Consider the following 22,844-nt stretch of genomic DNA (forward strand, 5'->3'; position numbering starts at 1 on the left):
CTGACTCTGAGTATCATATTAACATGTGGTTAGATGTGTTAATAAATGTCTGGACATTTGGTATCTAGAAAAATGCAAAAATATTTCTGACCCTGTTTAAAGTTCTTCAGAACATTCAGAAGGCGTTAGAGAAACTTTAATCTGGGCTTATATTTCTCCTTGTCATTCTAACTCCTAAATCTTGTCACTCATTGCAACAACTGCATCCTTTCTACCTTTTCTGTCTTTTATTCTTTCCATGACTGACTGCAAACTCTCCTGAAACTCAGTCTTTTCAAGGAAGCCATACAGGGCATGCAAAGATAACAGTAAAGAACTGACATTATTTCCAGTATTTTTGGTGAACTGACACTTCACACTCCTCTCCCAACTTAAAAGAGTTTTATTTTGGCTGCTCTGTGACCTTATGGGACATTTTGAATGTAAACTGCAATCAAACTTGCCCAAATCCCCCTTAAGCTCCAAAGAAAAGCCACAGAAGTAGGAACTGAGGCAAAGCTCTGTTCTCCTTCCAAAGACAGAGTACAAAGTGATTGCAGAGAGGGTATAAAACAGTACCAACTTTCTAAATGAGCATAAAAAAGGCTGAGCAAAGAAAATCGGGTCTCTTAGGGCTTTTTGTAATACCATCAGCTGCTGTTAATACCTGCTTAAAACTGCTCTGGAGATTAAAAACAAAACCCAAAACAAAACAAAAAACCCAACCCCATCCACAAACTGGCATTTTAACTCCCATCCATGAACAATAAATGCAAACCAGGCCAAAGTTAGGGCTGCCAGACTATAAGCCTAAGGAGTATATATATACACTGTACTGCTTCCAGCCACATCCTCATTATTATTTACATAAAATTTTTTTACCTTAGTGAATATGACCTTCCTCCTTTCCCAACCCCAACCTGTCACTGAAGAAAAGGGGAAGGAAATTGTGGCAATGACACAGAATATTACACTTAATATTCTAATCCACTGCACCAGAAATGGAAGATTCCAGATATGATGCCAAAACATAATCTGCCTGAACCATATGCAGCACTTCTTAGAAGACTAAAATATTTCATGACATTTCCTTTAATAGGACCTCATGTTCCTAACACAGCCATTTAGTCTCTACCTATTTTCTACTTCCGATTAGATAAATTATAATTATGGTAAATTGATACACATACATACCCTAGCTAAAATGATGGTATAGATCATCGGCCCCTGTTTATGATTGATGATGTGAAATGATTTATTATCAGAAAAAGTGTTAGAACGTATACATTTTTGAACATCTGTAAGAAGAGTAATTTGATATGCCACCCCAGGTTGTTTCTTGTTCCACTCCACACAAAGCAAGAAAGAATTCAGGATTGACAACTGCTGCCATGAAGCCTGTCTCCCACAAAATGATTGGACCAGTTGTATTTCTTTGGTTTTTTCGGGGACTGTTGTATTCCAGTGTCTGAGCTGTTCAACTCAGTGCATGCTTTTAACTTTATTTTCCAACCATAAAATACAGAAGCCTGCTTATTTCTTTTAGTGGAAGGTGAGTCTCATGCACTCAAATTTGGATCTTTAAATAGAACATTTTTCCATCTATCAGAAACATATAACCTGGCCCAAAGGGGCCAGGGGTAGAGATTGTAATGGTTCTACCTTTAAAATGTTGGAACCTGTGATTTGATTTGCACGTTTTAAGAATTACTATAGCAGGAACCACCTAAACCAATGGAGGACAAGCCTTACAAGAAGCAGTGCAAGTGCAGCTGTGACCCAACCTGAGCTGGCTTCGGTGCCCAGTAACTCCACACAACACACCACGTCTCCTGCCCTGAGTGACCACCAGAACAGATGGAGCCCAAAGTCATGGACTAAATTAACTCAGTGGACATTTTGTGGACCCTCTACAGACATTTTACAGGAGTGGTCCATAGACTAAGGGAATGTTATCTGTATATTATATCAGAGGATGGAAAAGGGGGTGGTGATTAATGAGGTTGTATTGGATAGTGTGGGACCTGAGCATGACGAAAATGGTATGGAATAAGGGGTGGATACTGTCCTGTTTTCAGCTCAGATAGAGTTGATTTTCTCCATAGTAGCTAGTATGGTGCTATGTTTTGGATTTGTGCTGAAAACAGTGTTGATAATACAGGGATGTTTTAGTTGTTGCTAAGTAGTGCTCATGCTAGTCAAGGACTTTTTCGGCTTCTCATGCGCAGCTTTTGCTTTACCTATTAAACTGTTTTTATCTCAACTCATGAGTTTCCTCACTTTTACTCTACTGATTCTCTCCTCCATCCCACCGGGGGGAGTGAGCAAGCAGCTGGGTGGTGCTTGGTTGCTGACTGGGGCTAAACCACAACCATCTGATAACTGCAATTATTATCAGACTTGCAATAAAATTATCACAATTAGCTAAAGAGAGCTAGAGAAGTAGTACCAGAATAAATTGGTTTTGGTTTTACTTCTGCATTGACAAAATGAAGTAGACCATATTGTCTCAGCTCCTGCCGTTCTGACCCTTTTAATTCTCATACCACTGTAATGGAGACTCTCAAAGGCTTTGAAAACACATCAGTATTTTTTGCCCACACATAGAAATTTCTGGTCCCAAAGCATACATTTTAGAAAGAGAAATAGCTATTCCTGGGAGTGCAAAATCCACCAGGGGGGAAAACAAGGAGATGGGGAACCTAGGTGACCTGTATAGGTACAACCACACAAGTGGCACCACGTTAGAAGCAGGTTTGCAACTCATTCAGACTTTTGGAAGAGCTGGAAGTGCTTAAAGAACCTCAAGTCCCACTGAATGAAAACAGAAGTCAGTCACGAAACTCAACAGGCAGCCAGTATATTTCCCTTATGTATGACCCTAACTGTCTTTAAAGCTCTAGTTTTAAAGAAAACTTATTGCCCACAGCTAGGAAAATAGGAAGAGAAATGGCCTCACTCAAATCTCCTTTGTCACATTTTTGGCTCTGACTTGGTCAGTTGATCTACCTTTCTTATTCCTTCCAAATGCCTTCTCCATCACCTGGCTTCATATGGACACAGTTCTGATTCTTTTCATTCTCTATAATCCATATAAATTACAAAGATGTATGCAAAATATGTTCTCTGTAACAACTCTCATGCTGCTTATTGGGAAAATATTCAAACACACCATACACATTTTAAAAGTACACTTTTTCTGTAATCTTCTAAGAGAACCACTGGAACTAATCTTCTCCCAAAGAAGAGAATAAAGCCTGTGTGAGACTACTTCAGGCTCCACAGATATCAAAGAGAATAAACCAGGAAGTGAAACAGATATTTGTAATTCCATTATGGAGAGGCACAGAGAGGAAAGGTTTAAATAATTTAGTTTTCTTTTCACAGTGGAAAAAAATAAGCGTGGCAACGAAGCCCAATTTACGCTATCCTGGCAAATACCAGGACCATCTAGTAAAGTACAGTTACAGCAATGAAATGATACCGGAGTCACTTTCGTGCTTCTAAAAGCAATTAACTCTCTAACAGCATTAGCTCTTACCATGTTAAAGGACCTATTAGTTAGACCTATAACCCTTTTAGTTGCAAATATTACAGCCTACAGCACAATTCAGTACCTTTGTTTATGCTTGAAGGAAACTGGCACACATTCATAGACAGTTTACTACAATATAATCCTTACATTCAGAATATATTGTAAATGAATTTGTATGAGCATTCTCAAACAGCAGGCAAGAAAATCCATGCAGAAGCCTCAAGACCTTTCATAAGGAAACTGTTTTCATTATCCAAACAAACCGCTAGCAAAGACCCACTAAGTCGAAGTGGATAAAGGTGCTCTCACGGAAGCCAGACAAGAGTGGGAGAGCAGGAAGCCGAGCCGCCTGCAGAAGGGGCTGAGGAGAACAGCACACGCAAGGCAGGCCAGCACCCAAGTACACTGAGGGATACGGACGGGTCTGTTCAGAAACTGAAGCAAAACGTCTGAGGGGATGCTTTTAAGAAGCATCCTTAAAGGCAAGGTGATAGGAGAGAGGGAGTCCTCAAGGACACCGCAAGGGATGGACAATCCCTTAGCTGAGGCTCTGCATGAGGAAGGAGGTGTTTGCAACCAGCTTCAAAAGTGGTCACTGGGATTTCACCTGCTCTCAGAGGAGCAAACACAACAGCGCTGCATCTGTTTCCACACATGATGCAAATCTGCTCTTGAGAAACTCCTCTGGTAGAAGCCAAGCAGAGCATGCCATGGCAGAGGCGGAGGGCAACGCAGGTCTGCCCTGATCCAGCTATTTCCTTCACACCCCCTCCCCACAGACCCACCGCACAAAAAGGGCAGCGGAAAAGTCTATTGTCACCTCAGCAGAAGAAAAAGAGAATGGAAAGAGCACTCAGTCACAATTCTTACTTTTTATCTTCGAGGGCAACTGCTAAAGCCATAAGCCTTTGCAACGCCTCCTTTCTTACCAAATTCCTTCTTCTAAGCAAATATTCCTGGAAAATCCCTGTTCCTGGGGTGTAACAACTGAACTGTCTGCAGCCCTCTCTGCTACCTATGCTAACAAGCACTTCCAAAGGCTCAGTGTCCTATGACCAGGCAGGAACCCCACTAAATAAAACAAAATTGCATTAATATGTTCCCTCCCCCCTCATATTTCTGGTAGTTTTTAAATGTCAGTAGACACCTAAGGAAGCATAAAGCAACTCAGGACCACAGCTTCTCTCCTTCCCTCTCCCTCTCTGCTACCACCTCTGTTTTCTGAACATTGGCAGAAAAGATATAAAAACATAGATTTTTTACAAAAAAGCACCCTGCAAAGGTTTATTGGTTCTTTACGCATAAATATGCCCCTTCAATTACAAATTAAATATACAGATTTACAGCTACCAATCTGAATATATAGATGCATTCATGTGCACGTTTGGAAACTCGTGGTAGCCCTGACAATAACACCTGGTCTGAAATTTAAGAGCTCCAGCTAGTCCATTGTTTCACTACCAGAGCTTAGGAAAAAAACCTTCCAAACACAGCAGAAATGCCCTATAACGCAAGATGGAGGTGACACCAAGGAAGCAATGATGTGGTTTCTGCTGTGTCAGGTTCTAGAGGAGTGATGGGGAGGGGAAGCCAGATTACCCACAATAACAAATCCGTTCTCACAGTCTGGGTCTCCCTTGGTAGGATCCCACCCATCACTAAATGCCTACTGTAGCATTCACTACTGTGCTATCTGCCTGCAAGGTCTGAGCATTGGCACTTGAATACAAAAACAAAACTCCAACAGTAAGGATTTAAAAGATGTTTGGTTTTGTTCCAGGAGAGGAAAAACAGAAAGAACATAATGCAAACCAAATAGGGGGAAAATCAGAAAAGAAATAAACACTGGAAATTAAGAAAAAGTAAACAAAACATGCAAATTAAATACCACTCATTTAATAGGAACAAACTGTTCAAAATGAAAAACAAACCCTAAAAGAAATCCCATATGTATTTTATTATTAGTTGATCATGATTTTACACACGTAATCCTTGTTTCTCATTTCCACTAACATGTTTTTGTTCTTTACTCTTAGATCTGATTCTTTTTCCATGTGGGTATGTGGGCAGCAAGTTCATCAGAACTTAAAAAGGTCATGGAAGACTGTCATCATATTTTAAGGCAGCAAGGGGAAATGTTCAAGACTGGTCAGAAAGGGGAGGCTGACAGCCACTGCTTGCTCGGCAGCTGAAAAAAAATGTGCTGCTAGTAAAATGAGAAAAAAATTGTTTCCAGATTTATGGAAACAGAAGACCAAAAGACCTCTGACAAACTTTAGTTTAAATTACACTCACCAAAAAGAGGATGCAGGCAGGGACCGTGAGAATTCTGGGATTTAAATATTAAATGCTGGTAGTAAGTTTTTTTAAAAAAAAACAAACACAACAAACAAAAAGAACAGACAAACTGTCATTTTTTAGATTTATAAATACTTCAGGTGATAATTCTTAATAGAAATTATTTAGGAAAATTATTTATTTTCCTTCCTAACCAACACCCCTTTCTTCACCAGCATCTTACAAACACGAGAGGTATCAGTTTCTAAATCAACACATAGGTCCCACCTATGTTTTTTTAGCTGATAACATTCTCCATGGTTATTGTTCTAAAAAGGTATCAGTCTATTTTGGAAGACGTCAATCAGTTACATAAAGCATCATCAATCTGTCTTTTTAAAATTATTGCATCACTAGTATTAGCCATAACTCTTACCCTGCATTCCCAAACAAAACACTTCAGTAGAGGGTTAACTGCAAGTAAAATGCAAATAAAAATGACATTGTACTCTTTTACCTTTCCCCATGTATCTAGAGGTTAAATCCCTGACTTCAACTTTAGACATAGTCCTTTGCGTAAACAGGGTAAAAATAGAACTTACTCGTAACATTAAGTAGCTATGATTACAGACCCCAGTAATAATCAAGGAAAATATGCTTCACATAACACATTAAACCTGAAATAAGGCACAATCCATATGCAGATGCTTCTATAAATACAAATTCGTATTTTCTTTTGCCATTATGTACACACAGCATGTCCAGAAAAACAAAAGCAATGTTATGCACTCTTGAGTATTACTATCTGTGATTTTTAGTTACAGGACCAAGCTCCCAATGGCTAGACATCTGTACTTCCCATTATGAGATGCATCTTCTACAAATGAATACCATATGTTTTTATACAGTATCATATATACATAGGAAAAAAACCCACATTTGCTGCATACAATATTAAGTCACATATGAAAACTCCATTTTAATTAATTTGAAAAGACCATATTATGACAGCGACCTAAGCCTGTAATTTGGGGGGAAGGGGAGGAAGGAAGGAAAGACAGCCTGAATGGGCCTGACCAGGGTGCCCAGAGCAGAGACATTTCTAGACAGCGAAGGGAACAAGGTGTGAGGCAAACAAGAGCAAAGCTGCAGGGTACCCTGCAAGTCCTTCACTCCCAGCTCCCACGCTGCACTGCCCGACCACTCTGCCTCGTCCCAGCCCTCACGTTACTTTGCCATGCCAGGCAGGACCCTGCTGGCTTTCCAGCACTGAAGCACTCCCTAAAGCACCCTAAAAATTAGGGAACCAGCACATACCAGCAGTGCTGGGGAAGCAATGAAGGGATGGAACATCTCGGGCCTGAGCCAGGTGACAAATACATCTTTTGAGCTCAGGCAGGATGACACAGATGAGCCCCTTCCTACCAGAGTATTAAAGTAAATGTCTTGTTAATATTTTCTGCATTGAAAATGCACACTTGCAAACTTAAAAGTTTCTCTGGATATACGGAGTATTTGTTTGTATACGTAGCCAATTCTATCTCAGAGGATAAAGACTAATTCCCTCACCAAAATGAGGCACCTGGACAAAGCCTTACACTTACAAAGACCATACAAGTGCCAACAGATTGACACAGAAATGGAATCATACACTTGTCAGCTTCAAAAGGGTTTAAAACCTACAGCGTAAGTCAACAGAGCAATGGCAAGGGAAGGAGAAACTCTGTAACAGAAAATTTACAACACATTTAAAAATAAAGATGAAAATGAGCCTTTCAAAGAAAGTCAAATGCCCATATACCTAAAATACACTAGCTCCTCAACTGTCAGTTCTCTAAATGCAAAATCAGTGTGTATACAGCTTCTGCCACCCTTGCCAGGCATTTTCACCGGATGGTGCTCAGATTTCCTTCCTCTTTGAAAGTCAGAAAGGTGCAATGAGGAATGTAGGGGTATTTTCATTGACTATGCCCTCTAGGCAACTGACCTCATTTTGCCTTTTTCACTGTTTCATGACACCTCACTTGGAAGTAAATCAGTTAGAATGATTTGTACAATGCCCCTCAGAATATATATGACTTTTTATTATCAAGTATATATACTCTTGTTTTAAACAACAAAATAATACACTGAAGCTGCCTCTTCCCCAGGAGTGCCAAAGTAATGCTCTTCAGCTCCAATTCCTTCTCTGTTCACACATGCTTCACCCCAGTGCAACCTTGGAGTGCCCCAGGGGGATGCGCCCAAGGGCAACACCTCTAGGCCACCCCACCCCTTACAGTAACTGGCAAGAGGCAGACAACACCCTTTGGGTGCCCTTCTCAGAGCTGCCTAAATCTACTTTCCAAAACAACCACATGCCGACCCTGGAATCTCCCCATCCTTACTGGCAGACCCCTCCAACGACTGCACAAGAAGGAAGGCAGCCAGCCTGTTGTACACCCTGCCTGACGTGGGGTAAAGGGAAAGGTATTTCTGTTTACTAGGAGAGAGTATTCCTAACATTGATAACATTGAGCAGAGCCAACTAGGTGCACAACTGAAGCACACCACCAGCCCAGGGCGAATCACCACTCTGCAGACACAGCAGAGAATTCTTTCCTCAGAAACAGTGATGGGTCTACGTCCACAGAAGGGGCATCACCTCAGCACTGCACCTCCAGCCAACAGCCAGGCTTTCTTCCACTGGAAGTCACCAGCAGACATCCAAAGTAAGTCACCCTTTGAGCAGTTAAGCTACTTCCTGCAAAAAAACCCAATGCCACTGCTTTTTCCTTTGTATTGCTCATTCACCTTGACACAGCAGAAGACTCGAATTCCCAGAACTGTACAAAGGACTTGTAGTGGCCCTTGCCATTAGTTTTTCCTTAATCCCTTTTAATCCTAGAAGTCATTAGGAAAACACCTGCAAGGTGTCCTTTAGGGGAACCAGAGTGTAGAGAGTCACATCTGTCCAGTAGTTATCCACACGTGAGCCTGCCACAGCTGGATATGCCAGCTACCTTGCCTTTCTTCCAAACTATCACGCCACAGAAACAGGGGCAGGCAGACCCTGGGGTTTCTAGCAGAACATGCAAGACATCTTGCTGGTATCTCCGTAACGATTTCCTGAGTATTATGGAGAGCTCATTCAGACAGACAATGAGCAGGCAAACTTCCACTTGCCTAGCAGCGCCAACTTTGTGACAACCACGCAAAGCAGATGCTTCTGAGAGAGCAAAACCTGTGGCATGAGGGATCCTTGGTTAGGGGAAAAAACAATGCAATACCCTCCCTGCTTGTAATGGCCACAAGCCTCCTCCTTAAGAAACTAAATGGATATGGATGTCTCTTTAGTAGCCTGGCACAGCTGACAGTCCCGTGGCACCTCACAGCAGCAGTCATCTCCCACCTTTCTCAGATGGCAACCAGCTGGAAGCAGACTGGTTGGCACATGGATTCACAAAGCTTGAAAACCATAAAGGTGACGGACTTCCTGAGGTAAAATTGGCACACTGTTTGACAGACCCTCTTGGTGGGCAACTGTCACTGAGGGATACAATGTACTCTGGGATCAGGACGAAGGCCTGGGAAACACATACTCTGCACCTCCAGAGCTAATGGGGCCAGCCACAAGGCAGCTTACATGTCAATAAATGTCCTTCTCTTGAGGCACTTTGGGAGTTATTGTCATTTCCTTGTTTAAAGTACTAGCAACAGCTTCTCGTGACAGCAGCAGCTTGAAATGGTACAAAGGATCATCTCTGGCTAGCTCAGAACAAGCCACAGAACCAAAGTTACAGTTAAAAACAGAAATCAAAGCTTTAAAATACTACAGTTCCTTCACTGGTTACTACAAGCTGCAGAAGTGTTGCTCCTACTCGCAAAAGCATCTTATGCTTTTAGGGTATGTTTCCCTGAACAGTTTTAACTTGCCACCTTAGGTCAAAAAATCTAACTTCAGAATAATATTTTTACTCAGACAAATTTCATTGGTCTTCAGAAGAATCTTGCTGTAACTTAAGCTACAGCTAAGTGAGTAAAAGTTCTTAAAACCAGACATCGTTCAGCAATGATATAAAGAATGCATTGGCATAAATGCATCTTTCAATTAAAAATGGGGAAGGCATCTAAAAAAAACACAATTAAGGATAAGTACAAAACATGTTCAGCAATTCCAGAATCCTACAAAAGTAAGATAGTGCCAACTTAAATAGAAATAGAGATTGGTTTCTCATCTCAACAGTGTGGTGGTATAATGGAATAACTTTCTTGAATAAGTCACCTTCAAAGTTTTACATGAAAGTGACAGGTGAACAGCCTTTATAATTATTGGAACAACGGTGTGTAAAATGAGAAATTGTCCGGTTACTTTTCTTTTCTAGACTTCTGACTTCCCCAATATTCTTAAGAATGGGTGTTTTTTTTTTGCAAAGATCACGTAATGTTCTGAGACATCTGATGGACATCAGAAAACTTTTTCAATTTTAATAGGTTTTAAGCAGTCCTACAGTATTTTGAGTGTAAGAATCCCCCATTATTTTAGGTATGTTCATTAATAGATGATGTTGCATATTTTAACAAAATCCTTTTACCTCCCAGTCCTCATTTGCAAGCTGAATAAAACAAAATGAAAGGAAAATAAAGCAAATCTTAAAGAAGGGGTTAATATGCATACCTAGAAAATTACATGTGTGCTCAGCTGGGACAAAACTATCACTCCATAGAAAGCAGAAATCAAATCCATAGAATTCCAGATCATCTATTCATATACAACCATATATACTTACATAATATATCTATTATAGAATGGAATGAAAGAAATCCATCCAGACACAGAAGAATTTCTGGTTTTAATTAAAGGAAATCAGAATTGTAGAAAGAAATTTATAGTAAAGCAAAAAAATGTGTTTATATCAAAAATTGTTGCCTAGAGTAACACTGCTAGCCAAAAACTCAGAGGGTTCCTAGCCAGACAGTTGAATTACAGTTATAGTTGTACACAAAATTACACAAGTCAGTATACATTGTAAAAAAAAAAAAAAGTATTTACCAATACACCCACGTAAAAAATGTTTGCATGTACAGACACTAAGATTACCTACAGCCTTACCTATAAGGAAGGTTGCAAATCAAATGAAGAGGGGAAAAAAACCCCCAAAACAGCATATGCAGATGTGACCTTGATTATTCTATTTAATAAGAAAGACATCACCTACCTGGAGAAATATCCTTTATCCAATTGAAGCTCCTTTGGATCAAAGTTGAATTACACTTTTATACAAACATACCCACATGAGAAGACTTGGAGGGTGAGAAAGAAATAGGGGCTCAAAAACCTCCAGGAGACTAGCGTAACAGAGCACCATACAAAAGACACAAACCTTGTCCAGAATCAGAGGTTGCGCACCTGTGTCAACACCATGCCACACACGGGAAAAAAAGAAACAGAACCAAAAGACCAAGTCAGGTAGAAGGAAGGGTTTCTCACCCTAGGCTCAAACCCACGTGAATACGGCTACACAGCTATCCAACGGGGTCGTGCTGGTGCTGGGCTAAGGTCTGAGCACACTGCAGTGGAGATGTGCCCCAAGAGAGCCAGCAGTCAGCACTGCCCGGTAATCTGTTTCCCAGGAGAAACCCCAGCTTTCATACGGGAGGGAACACCTCGGCACTAAAAGATAGGCTCCAGGCTCCTACAAGATTTTACATAAAAGCTTAGATTACAATACAAAATTTGAATGGTCTGGAAAGACTGTCATACAAGGTTGCTTATGCTGAGTGCTTTGTCATCCCCTCCCATCCCGTTCCCCACCCCACTTCTTGCTGGCATGGCCCTGTGCAGACCTACTGACCTCTGGCTCCAGATGCATTTTTTGACCCCAGGTAACTGCTAGCTGCTAACTAACTGGATCTCACTTTGCAGCTTCTTCAAAAGTATACAACGAAAACTGAATTTACGCCTAATCTGAATGTCAGAGATTAAATATATACATATATTTAAAATTAAGAGAAATTATAACAACCTATACGGAGGTCTGTGTTTAGTGAAATCTGTATCAAATAATTCAGCAAATGGACAGCAAGCGAAAACATGTAAGCAAATGTCTCCCTTACATTCCCTAATACAGGATGACAAAACTTTCTTAAGCAATCACTTCAAAAGCTCAAGCAACGCCCAAAAACCAAAACACTGGGACACATCACACAGATTTTAATACCATACGCCTTCATAAGCTGTTTTCTGATTTGAAGTACAGAGCACCAAATACCAGCTTTCACAGCATGAGCTCATAAAGTTTCCCATAAACTTTCATAAGCAGCTCCTTCTTACTAGGAGAAAAAAAAGACCATGTTTTAGTTTGTTCTTGTATGCACCATCCACAAGATGAAGTTCAAACAGTCTTTTTTTTTAGCTTTCACCTCAAAGGACACCAAGTACCACAGTGTAAATATCGTTCTCTGAAAGGAGAAGGCAGGCAGAATTTGAGTCACTGGACAGATGCTTGGACATTTTAATTAGTACATAATATTTTCAATTACTTGTATTTGTGTAATGTCTTTGATATTTAATGTCTTAGTCTTTTTTACCCTTACAGCAGAAAACATTACTGTGATGAAAAGTTAGGTGGTGTTTCCTATAGGAAATCATAAAAGCAATTCTGATTATACTTCTCATTCCTGACACAGTTTTGATGTACTACCTTGGGCACTGTGAAACCAAAGCTATCTCTCTGGTGCAAAGTTCAGAGCAAAGAAAGGTATGTTTAAACAAGGCACAAATCGCCAAGCTTTCAAGAGCTTATCAACTGACAACCAACCATAACTTAGAAACTGCATTTTAATTTACCTCGTTACAGTGTGTGGGAATCCAAGCTGGGCTTTCCTTTCTTCTGGTGAGGCAGGCTGCATGATGCCACACGCAGACTACGAGGGGAAGGCAGGTTATCCGCAGCTCTGTAAGGAGTGCAGGTGTTCCCTGCCACGCAATGCACCTGGATTCCAAGGATCTCTTCTCACTTTGCAGCCTGCCTTTTTCAGGTAGAGGACATGCACATGACTGAATCACTGAATGGTATGAGTCAGGACTAAACAAGCTGAAGATGAAGCTTACGCTTGCTTTAGAGTGGCTGCTAAAGGACAAGCTGTACCTGAACTGACTAAAAACCTGTCAGTACAAAGTTAAGCCGTCAAATATCTTTTTAACAAATCTAAATCAATGGAGTTAAATTATATCACATGAGCCTCTCACAGGATGTGGCCAGAGCCAGTACCAGGACTCATAAAAATGACTTATCTTGTCAAATCACAGCCCCATAATGATCACATTAAGCCGACACAGATGTAAGCTGGTGCCAGAGGGTTCTGTCAAATCCCCCTTTCCTGTGGGTTTCCATCACTTCTGTTGTGCCAGCACCGTCATTCACGGAATCACAGAACAGTAGGGGTTGGAAAGGACCTCTGGAGATCACCTTGTCCAACCCCCCTGCTTGAGCAGGCACACCCAGAGCAGGGGGCACAGCACCATGTCCAGGTGGGTGTTGAATGTCTCCAGGGAAGGAGACTCCGCAGCCTCCCCGGGCAGCCTGTTCCACTGCCCTGGCACCCTCACAGGAAAGAGGTTTTTCCTCATATTGAGGTGGAACTTCCTGTGTTCCAACTTGTGCCCATTGTGCCTTGGCCTGTCATTGGGCGCTACTGGAAAGAGTCTGGCCCCATTCTCTTGACACTCACCCTTCAGATATGTATAAGCATTGATAAGATTTCCCCCCCCCCCAGTCTCCTCCAGGCTGAACAAACCCAGGTCTCTCAGCCTTTCCTCATAAGAGAGATGCTCCAGTCCCCTGATCATCTATGTAGCTCTCTGCTAGACTTGCTCGAGCAGCTCCCTGTCCTTCTTAAACTAGGGGACCCAAAACTGGATGCAGTACTCCAGATGTCGTCTCACTAGGGCAGAGTAGAGGGGGACGATAACCTCCCTCGACCTGCTGGCCTCACTCCTTTTAATGCAGCCCAGGATACGGTTGGCCTTCTTGGCCACAAGGGCACAGTAATGGCTCAGGGTCAGCTTGCTGTCCACCAGCACTCCCAGGTCCTTCTCAACAGAGCTGCTTTCCCATTTCACATTGATGCAGTCACTTGCTGAGCTAAGTTAAAAAACCAATCTGAAAACAACACTTGCAAAAAAATATGGCTTTCAATTGGATCTTTTTTTCTTTTGATCCAGCACAACCTACTTCAGTCAGCTCAGAAATGCCAATGCTAGGGCAAGAAAAACATTAGGAAGGTGTAGGTGAGAGATGGAAGGAAACTCTACTTTCAGTGATGTCCCCGCTCTATTCAGCCTCCACTTATCTCAGCCTAACGTGGCCATGGCCTGTACCCACTGTCACTGCACATCAAAACTTCTGCTGGCTCAGGACAAGCCTTAGGAGGCACTCTGAGATGCAGAGAAAAAGTTTCAGGCATCTCTCTCCTGAGATAATACTTTCACCAGAACAAGAAGATATTCCTCAAATCTACCTGAAATACAGGCTTCTTGGGAGAAAAATACACAGCCAAGCCATCAGAACAAGTTTAGTTGGACACAAAAGCCTACTCTCTAAACTGGTTGTAATAATGGGGATAACTATTCCCACAGCGATAGCACTGTTACTAGTGTTCTCTGATTTGGTTGTGGCAAAGGGAATCACAAGGCGAGGCTCCAGAAGCTACACTACAGAGCTGTTCGATCCATCATCTGCTGAGCAACTGCGGAAAGAGGAAGGACCTTCCACTAGCCCGTGGTAACCATAGCTCTGGTCCCCTGCTGCGACTGCCCAGTGAGTCACAGCTGTGTGTATGACAGCACCTACCAGGGCTTCCTTGCGGTTCTGTAGCTGAGGCTTCTGGCTACTGCTCCAAGCTTCTTGCTTTGTATCTGTATCACAGACTCATAACCACAGCTATAACCACGATTGCTATATGACTCCTTGGGCCATTACAAGCCTACAGGAACTTTCTGCTTTATTTGTACAGTTAAAATCTAACCTTAGCATTCTCTTAAGCCAGGTGCAAAGCTCCCTGATACCTTTGGATAGAGTATACTCCTGGACCTTGCTGTCATGTTTTATCAAAGGCAGAGAATTTCTGGTAGAGACAATATTTCATCCGTGGCCTTGAGTGCCACCAACTATTGTTCAGACAATTACATAGAAATCAGCTAAAAACAATCAACTGATTAAAAGTAATAAAAATTAAACAGCATACTAAGCACGAAACACTAAACATTGACCAAACAATTCTCACACATCCTCTTAAGTATCTCCCTGGTTTTCAAATAGGGAAGTGAAGTCAAAATATCTGACTTCCCTAAGCCAGAGTAAAAACTGTCTGGGTGGTTTAAGGGCTGCTGGACAGGAGGTAGTCTGAGGAGCAGTAAATCAAAGGTTTATATTGATTCTAAATCAAGCAGGACATGCCAACTGTCTTGCTGCAGTTTGGTACTGAGTATGCATGTTAAGATATTAAATTATTTGCTGAAGACAGCTTTATTTTTACCTTGTTGCCTTCTCACGCGTGGTGTACCTTCGTCCATATTTCTAAGCATGCTAAAAACATTCACATTTGCTCCTCCTCAAATACTTTACCCCAAACCATTTTAAGTTCTCCAGCAATACTGGGGACCCTACAAAGTAAACATTCTAACGCATTTTTATTGTTACCTTTTGGCCTCAGAAGCCTCCCTAGGAAAGAAGGATGTTGTAGAAAAATGACAGATAAAATCTCTGAAATTCTCATCAAAGCATTTCTAGACTAACAGGACTGGGATGCTGTAGCAGGAAGGGCAGGGATCAGAGTCACAATACAAGCAGGAATATTGAGCAGCTTATCCTCACAGGAAGGTATAACCAGGTATGTAACAGTTTCTGTGCATGCTTTCATTCCACTGTAATACCAGAGAGTTGGCACAAAACAGTGACCAAAGAATAAGTTCATAGTTTCAGCTTTTTCAGGACTGCAGTGGGGTAATTGCTCAGGTGCTCATCCCATACGCTGCCTGGGGGTCACCAAAAAGACACCTCAGAAAATGATGGTTACAATCGTACTTATGAAATAAGTCTATTTATTTTGTAGACATCCAAACACTTTTAAAAATAAAAGCCCCACTTCCCACATCCCCCCCCCCATTTATTTGGCTATAAATATTTAAACTCACTGCCTGAACATGATTATTTTGAGATCAAGACTCCAAGGCAGAGGCAGGTTCACTGCAAAACCAGCAGTCCTCACAAAAGGGTCCACTGTCCTGCTGGAAATATTCAAAACTCAGGAGTGTGGACCTTTCCTTCCCCTGGCCAAGTTAATTTACTGAGGAGTCTGGAGTGTCAATCGGTGACCCATGCATAACAGGAACCTGCAACGCCACTCACAACAGGAACCTCGCTGTATCACGATAATTACGGCCTCCGTTCAGCCGTAGTATTCAGATTCATGGAAGAAAAAAAAATGAAGGTGCATACTTAGTAACTCTAGTAAAAAAGCATTAACTGTAGACAAGGGTGCTGGCATTGCGGATGTTACTAAAACATGTATGAGTAGCCTTTTAAAACCTTACAGCTTTCAGCTCCAGCCTCTCTGGTAACAGTTATGAAACAAGTAAACTATTGGCAATAACAATAATTATAACATTTTTTAATCAAGGCCAGTACCAGCAGACTGCAGATGCCATTAGTCTTATTCAAAAACAAGTTCACCAATTATGCTCTTCAAAGAAAAAGAACTTAGAGAAACAATAAAAAAAATTAATTTGATACCACACTTAGAGCAAACATTGGAGTTCAGATTTACACAGCACCTCTGGCACTTCGCTCATTGGAATTTCAGTTACATTCTGATTTTGCATAAAGTCTATATGCTTATAACAGCACATCTAGTAACACATTGTATTATGCTCTGTATCATCTAGATTTGTACACACTCAAGAAAAAAAGGGAAAGCCCTTAATTAAAATATTCAAAAGGCCTTTATGCTTCACATTCCTTATAGCTAGACAAGCACAGCATCTCATTCCCTGTGTATCATTAAACCAAAAAAGAAAGCCTATATACTGAGGGCCCTGATCTTCCTCTTTTCTGCTATGTAGCTCCACTGATAGAGCACAGTTATTCTCATTTAATATCTGTTCAGGGGCCTGACCCAGAGTATAACTGAATAGAGCGTTTTCAATGATAGCAAAGAGCGTTAAATCAAATCTACATCCACAGGGTTGAATAATCTAGGTCACATAGTGAACTGGGCTTGTTGAAATAATGTTTTCTCATACTGACAGATGCTAAATGGATGTCTAAGTGCGAGAAACAGTGCCTATGTCTACACAATGAGGAGCAGATGTAGGGCTCAGGAAGGACATGCAACTCAAAGTGAGTTCCACCAGGATGCTTAGAAAAACATTATGGCATGACTGCCATATATACAAGTGGCTGAGGTGGTAATTAGCAGCAAGGAAGCGATTTTACCGGTATAGTTGACGCTCATGAGACTGACACTGAAGTACTGCATGTTATTCAGGCTGGGAGGGGGAAGGAGAAGGAAAGTAGCAGGGCAAGTGTAAGGACGGATGCTGAAAATGCTGAAGAAGAAATAAAGAGATTCAAAGAGAATTATTTGCTCTGTCTACCAAGATAAAATTGAGCAGCAACTTGACAATAGGTAACAGGCACTAGGAGGGCTTTTCAATCAATCGGAAAGACATAGCAAGAACAAAACGCAGGGGCAAGGTAAATTCAAAATAGAAATAAGGTGAAAACTGGGGGAAGGGGGAACCCCATGAAGCAGAATCCGGAATCAAGGACACAGGAAATGATGGGATACCACATCTTGCTCTCAGTAGATCAAGTTACTAGGATAAATACACCAGTAACTAAGCAACACATCAAGGATCTGCAGTATACTACATATTTATACATGCATGAAGTACAAAAGACAAACAAGCAGTGCTAAATAAAGTAACTTAATGTATTGTTGCCTGTCAGCTCTATCTGAAGATGTTGGTAGGCATCAGAAAATAAAAACTCTTCAAATTAGTACGCAAATCCAAGGCAGGAAAAGATTTTTCTAATGAATTCAGATAAAGACTGTGCTCATGCAGAGCCTGTAAACTTAACAGATAAAAAGATTGCTATGATTTTGTAAAGTCAGTCATGGTGCGACAGAACTTTGCTTTGCAGAATTTCAATTCCGAGAGTGAGCCACTGGTAGGAAAAGAGGGTGAAAGGAATGGGAGCTTATCTCTCTGCAAGAATGGAGATGGAAACTGCCCTTGAAAAAAAGGCATGAATTCATGCTTACTACTAGATTTCTTCTTGGCTCAAGATGCAAACTATTAAGCCTTCAGATTAAAGTGAGCAAATATTTGAACAATGACTGAGGCAGATTATTCTGGTAAGGAAAGAATAAACTCCTCTTCTATGTGTGATTTGTAATGTCTATTACGGTCAACTTTTGAAAAAATCATATATTGTGGGAAACTCATAGCAGGAGTCTTTGTCATTTTTCCAAGCTCAAAGGACATCTATCAGCTGGTTTCTTTCTCAGGGAGATCAAGCAGTGAGTGAGTGATTTAGACCACAGCCGTCTGTAGAAAACACCAAGCATTTTACGCCCCTCACTTGTCACTCATCCTCAGTGAACACAGATTAGTAAAACCCATATTTACAAAGATAAATGAAAAGAAATATTTTGTTTTATGCAGACTTACACAGTAACCCACGAAAAAGGGCACTTCTCTACAGCAAAACCCAGCTGAGACCCCCTGGTTTCACAGCCACACAGTTCCAAGCTTCACCTGGCATCTCCCAAAGTCATGTGGATTCAGTAATGGAGCGGGAGGGTGAGCCTCAGGGACTGCAGGCCCTGGCTAGAAGGTGTCACTCAAAGGAGGAGACCTGAGGAGGCAGCAGCAATCGTCTCTTACAGTAGCTACGGGTTACAGCACTCTTTCCAGAACTGGGCAGGGGTTTAGTTCCATCTCAGGGAAACTCATCTGATCGTTCTCATATTGCAAGTGACTACCAGCAAACCAAACACAAGATTTAAATACAGCAAATGCCATGGCCTGGGCTCTATGAAATGTTGCAGTCCTTCTTAAGAAGTCATTAGCAATACGAAGATTCACAAGCCCTTCGAGAGCATATGTTGTTAAACATGCACTGGCTTCCAAAGCTTCAAAACTCAAACTGATTTTCCAATTTAAGTTAGAGAAGTGCAGAGGAAGTAGCAACAAAAGCACGTGTGCTGGCTGCTGGTGAGGAACTGGAAACATATAGGGAGGCCGTGACTCACATGACAACCTGGTGCACCATGGGAGACAATACAGACTGGCAGCCTCCCAGGTACGACAAAGGCATGGAGGGAGGGAAAAGCAAAGTCAACCTCCAGTGGCCACCACATTTAAAATAATTTATCTGTTACTCAGTTTGCATTTTAGGCTTGGCTCTTGAAAATGCTCTGTAGCAGAAGTTTATCTGCCTCATACATTGATATGCATGCAGTTAGTTCTGCACACACTCTGCATGCATTCATTTGTAGTTTTGCTATATCCTATTCCCCATCCACTGAATACTCCAGACTTGGTCTTAGCCTTAAAATCACATTTTAAAAATATTTTTACATACATATATACACACACATACATATACATACATATATATATATGCATACACACACACGTTCACTCACTCTACAGGACAGAAATAGTCCTGTAGAGCACTCTCTGGGTGGCATTTGATTGCCTGAGGGCAACCCATGCAGCCACATGAGAAGACTGTTGTCTGAATTGCCTACATGTGGCTGGCAAATATGACACAGGACCTGCGGTCCATTCTGCCACAGTAGATGGGGTAAAATTCCCCAGCAAGCAACTTTAATGGCACTGGAAGTCTGCGCTTAAGGGTGTGGATTTTACATTTCACATGCATGAGGGTGACATGCCTACAACCAGTCACTGAAACAGAGGCTTGGACTGGAACCTATCTGATTCCCTCTTACTTTCCACAGTCTATATAACAACAACTGGTTTCATGGGAAAAACAAAAAGAAATTATTTAAAAGCTTGCGCATAACAAAAAGGAGATGACACCAAAATGCAATTAGCATGACAGCCAATAAAGCATTACTCGATCTAACGGGTCAAAACTGGGAAGTGAGAAAACTAAAGCAATATAGAAAAGAGAGCTATTAAAATTGAATTTAATACTGGGTAATCTGCCTTTGTGATTTCTCTACAGAAGTTCTCAGATAAATACTTAGGTATACCACAGAGGTCACCCACAATCAATATCTACACTACACTAAGATATTCCTTTAACTGTTACTTTCAAATGTGAAATACACTTCTCTATGGCAACGACGACAGCTCTGATGCTATTTTGTGCACCACCGCTGTCAAGGCAATATTCCTAAATTGTCAAACTTGGAAGTAATCACAACAAGGCTGTTCTAGATTTTAGCCTAGTGAACCAATGGTAAGGTAAGTCTTTCCTAAAGGAAATACTTTATAGGCTCATTGTGCCTTTAAAGAGCCAAATAAGAACAGAGAAGTAGCTCAACAATCTATTAGATCATTCTTAAGTCTTACAAAGCAAGACTTCTCGTATGCCTGAAGGAAAAAATAAATGGTTAGGAAGTATAGCACTTTCCTAGGATGTTGCTTTGTTTGGAGCAGAGCCAATGCGTCGCTTTTTCCAGGATGTACCACTGCCACGCTTCCCCAACCCTCCAAAGTCAAAGCAATCTCTAACATGCACTATTTTGAATGTCTACCAAAAAAATAATTCAACATATTTTCTCTATTAAGCTTTCCAAAAGGGCTGCTTCATTACAGCTGGCACTGGATCACAATGGCTTCCTAATATTCTGATCCTTGTTAAAAATCAGGTTTTAAATTAGCAGAGATGCTAACCTAGTCACTGAGAGTTGTTCTTATTTTGTTATTTTTAAAACAGGCAAAGTTAGTTCTAATTTCACACCAGTAATAAAATGCAGAATCTGGATGGCCGAACTGGTACGCTCACGCACTGTGCAGGGGATAATGGAAGAACTTATTCCTACAAAATATTTCAGAATTATACAGGTTTGGGCATTTGCTCTGTTATTATCACGCAGCTCTGCGCATCTTGGGAATGTTGATGAAGAAGGTAAGTAGTCAGAAAAATTGAAAAAAACCCACAGAAATGTTACAATGTTTCAGAAGTTTTGTTTGTTGGTTTTTTTTAAAAAGACAAAAAAATAGCAAGTGGTCATTCTCATCCCTCCCTGCCCCCATGAAAACACTATTCCCAACCTCTCTCACTTCAGAACTGGGAAGACACTGGGGATCCAGGGCAGGAAAGAGCAGATGAATCAGGACCAGGGAGTTGAGATCATGGTTAATGAAAATGGGAGAGACGGGACTGAGGACCATATTCAGAGTGGCACAGCAGAAAGGTAGAGAGGTGTCCTTTAGGATCTTAGTTTAATGAGCTAAACGGAAAACATGCATGGCTTGGAAAGCTGTAAAGCTGCCAGCGGTGGAACTCAGGCAAACTAACTGTGGGAATCCCTGTACACAGCTTTAATGTATGTATTTATTTGTTATAATTAAGGAAATGACACTACTTTTCAGATTTATTTCCCCCTGCACTCCCTTAATCCCACATCAGAACAATTTGTGAAGGATCACCGATACTCGCATGGCAATGCAAATTTACAGCATTAAACTGACACTTTACATTTACACTTAGAGCATGCTAAACTGACACCCTCAGTTTACACAGGAGGCTGTCCCCAAAAGCAGGTGCAGAGAACCTGATGAGCCCACTGCTCCTAACCGTGCGGCGTTAGTACAGGAGACAAGTTTCTAGGACACAGAAAGGCCCCCAGGACTGCGCACACGTCTGGGGCCTCTGGGGGCTAAGAGCAACTGCGGCTTAGTGCCACATAACCACGCAGCCCCATGTTAAAGGAGGGAACTGATCTTGATAGTTTACAGATACACAGGTCCTTATTGAGAAGTTTTGCCAAGAAGCAGAGAAAGTGGTTTTTATCCTGTCCCTCCTGCATGGGAAGTCTGAGGAGGGGTATGAGAAATAAAACCACAACAATAACAGAGAAGGTAGTGGATTTCATTATTTTCTTGCAGAAATGCACATATTTTGCACTCAACGGTAAACAACTAGATCTGCAGTGCCCTTATATATGTACCTAAGATGACAGCGGGACTTCAAGCGGGTTTGATAAATAACATTACTTACAGAGAAGGAAGTACCTCAATAAGGAGAGAGGCATGGCTTTGTGGTTCAAACGCTGGGTAGGCTGTACTTCTCAGTTCAGTTTTTGCCTTTGCCGTGGATCTTGGTGTGACACATCATGGTGCCTCAGTTATCCTTTGTCCAGGGTGACACACTGTACTCCCTTTTGTCTTCTTATAATCTTTTTATCTCTTTGATCAGACACGCTCTTCCCTATGCACACATGGAAGCAGCGTGCCAGTTTCGATACCTTCCCAGTTTCAGCGGGCATTAATAAAAGTCCCATCTTTATCAATGGGACCTTTGTTGACAGTTTCAGCAAGGAAGAGACAAGACCAAATGGGCCATAAAGACAAAACTCTCCTTTCCACACAGCAGACTCTGTTTATTGCTATGGAAAAGCCAGCAGTGCTTCTGCCTGTATCAAACAAAAGCTGTGAGACACGAGAGGGTCCTCAGCCTTCATAAAAGTGAAGTTGGTGTCTTTGCCCGTTATCACAAACTGACAAATGCTTTAAAAAGTTTAAACTTGTCATTACCTGCACCTTCCTTCCCTTCATCTCATTAAAACAAAACAACAATAACGCAAAGCACAGAGCAGTAAAGTGGTGACATGAAAATCTACGCCCTGCAGCCCACAGAGAGCCTGACCCCAAGGATTCCCGGGTCCAGCTCCCCCGAAAGCCGCGGGGCAGCACCCACCGCTGCACCCCACAAACCCTCCGCGCTACAAGCCTGAAACCGCACCGGCACTTTGGTTTTAACACCGACAACCCACTCGGGTGCCCACGGAACTGTTTGCAGCT

At 41.6% G+C, this 22,844-nt stretch overlaps 1 protein-coding gene across 3 annotated transcripts in view; it reads right to left on the reverse strand.

The window, feature by feature from the left end:
- ARHGAP18 (Rho GTPase activating protein 18) overlaps nucleotides 1-22,844 on the reverse strand; it is a 99,769-nt gene that overhangs the window by 48,198 nt on the left and 28,727 nt on the right. The gene's annotated exons all lie outside the window — the stretch shown is intronic.

Source organism: Phalacrocorax aristotelis, chromosome 3 (assembly GCF_949628215.1).
Source record: "Phalacrocorax aristotelis chromosome 3, bGulAri2.1, whole genome shotgun sequence".
Classification (NCBI taxonomy): Eukaryota; Metazoa; Chordata; class Aves; order Suliformes; family Phalacrocoracidae; genus Phalacrocorax; species Phalacrocorax aristotelis.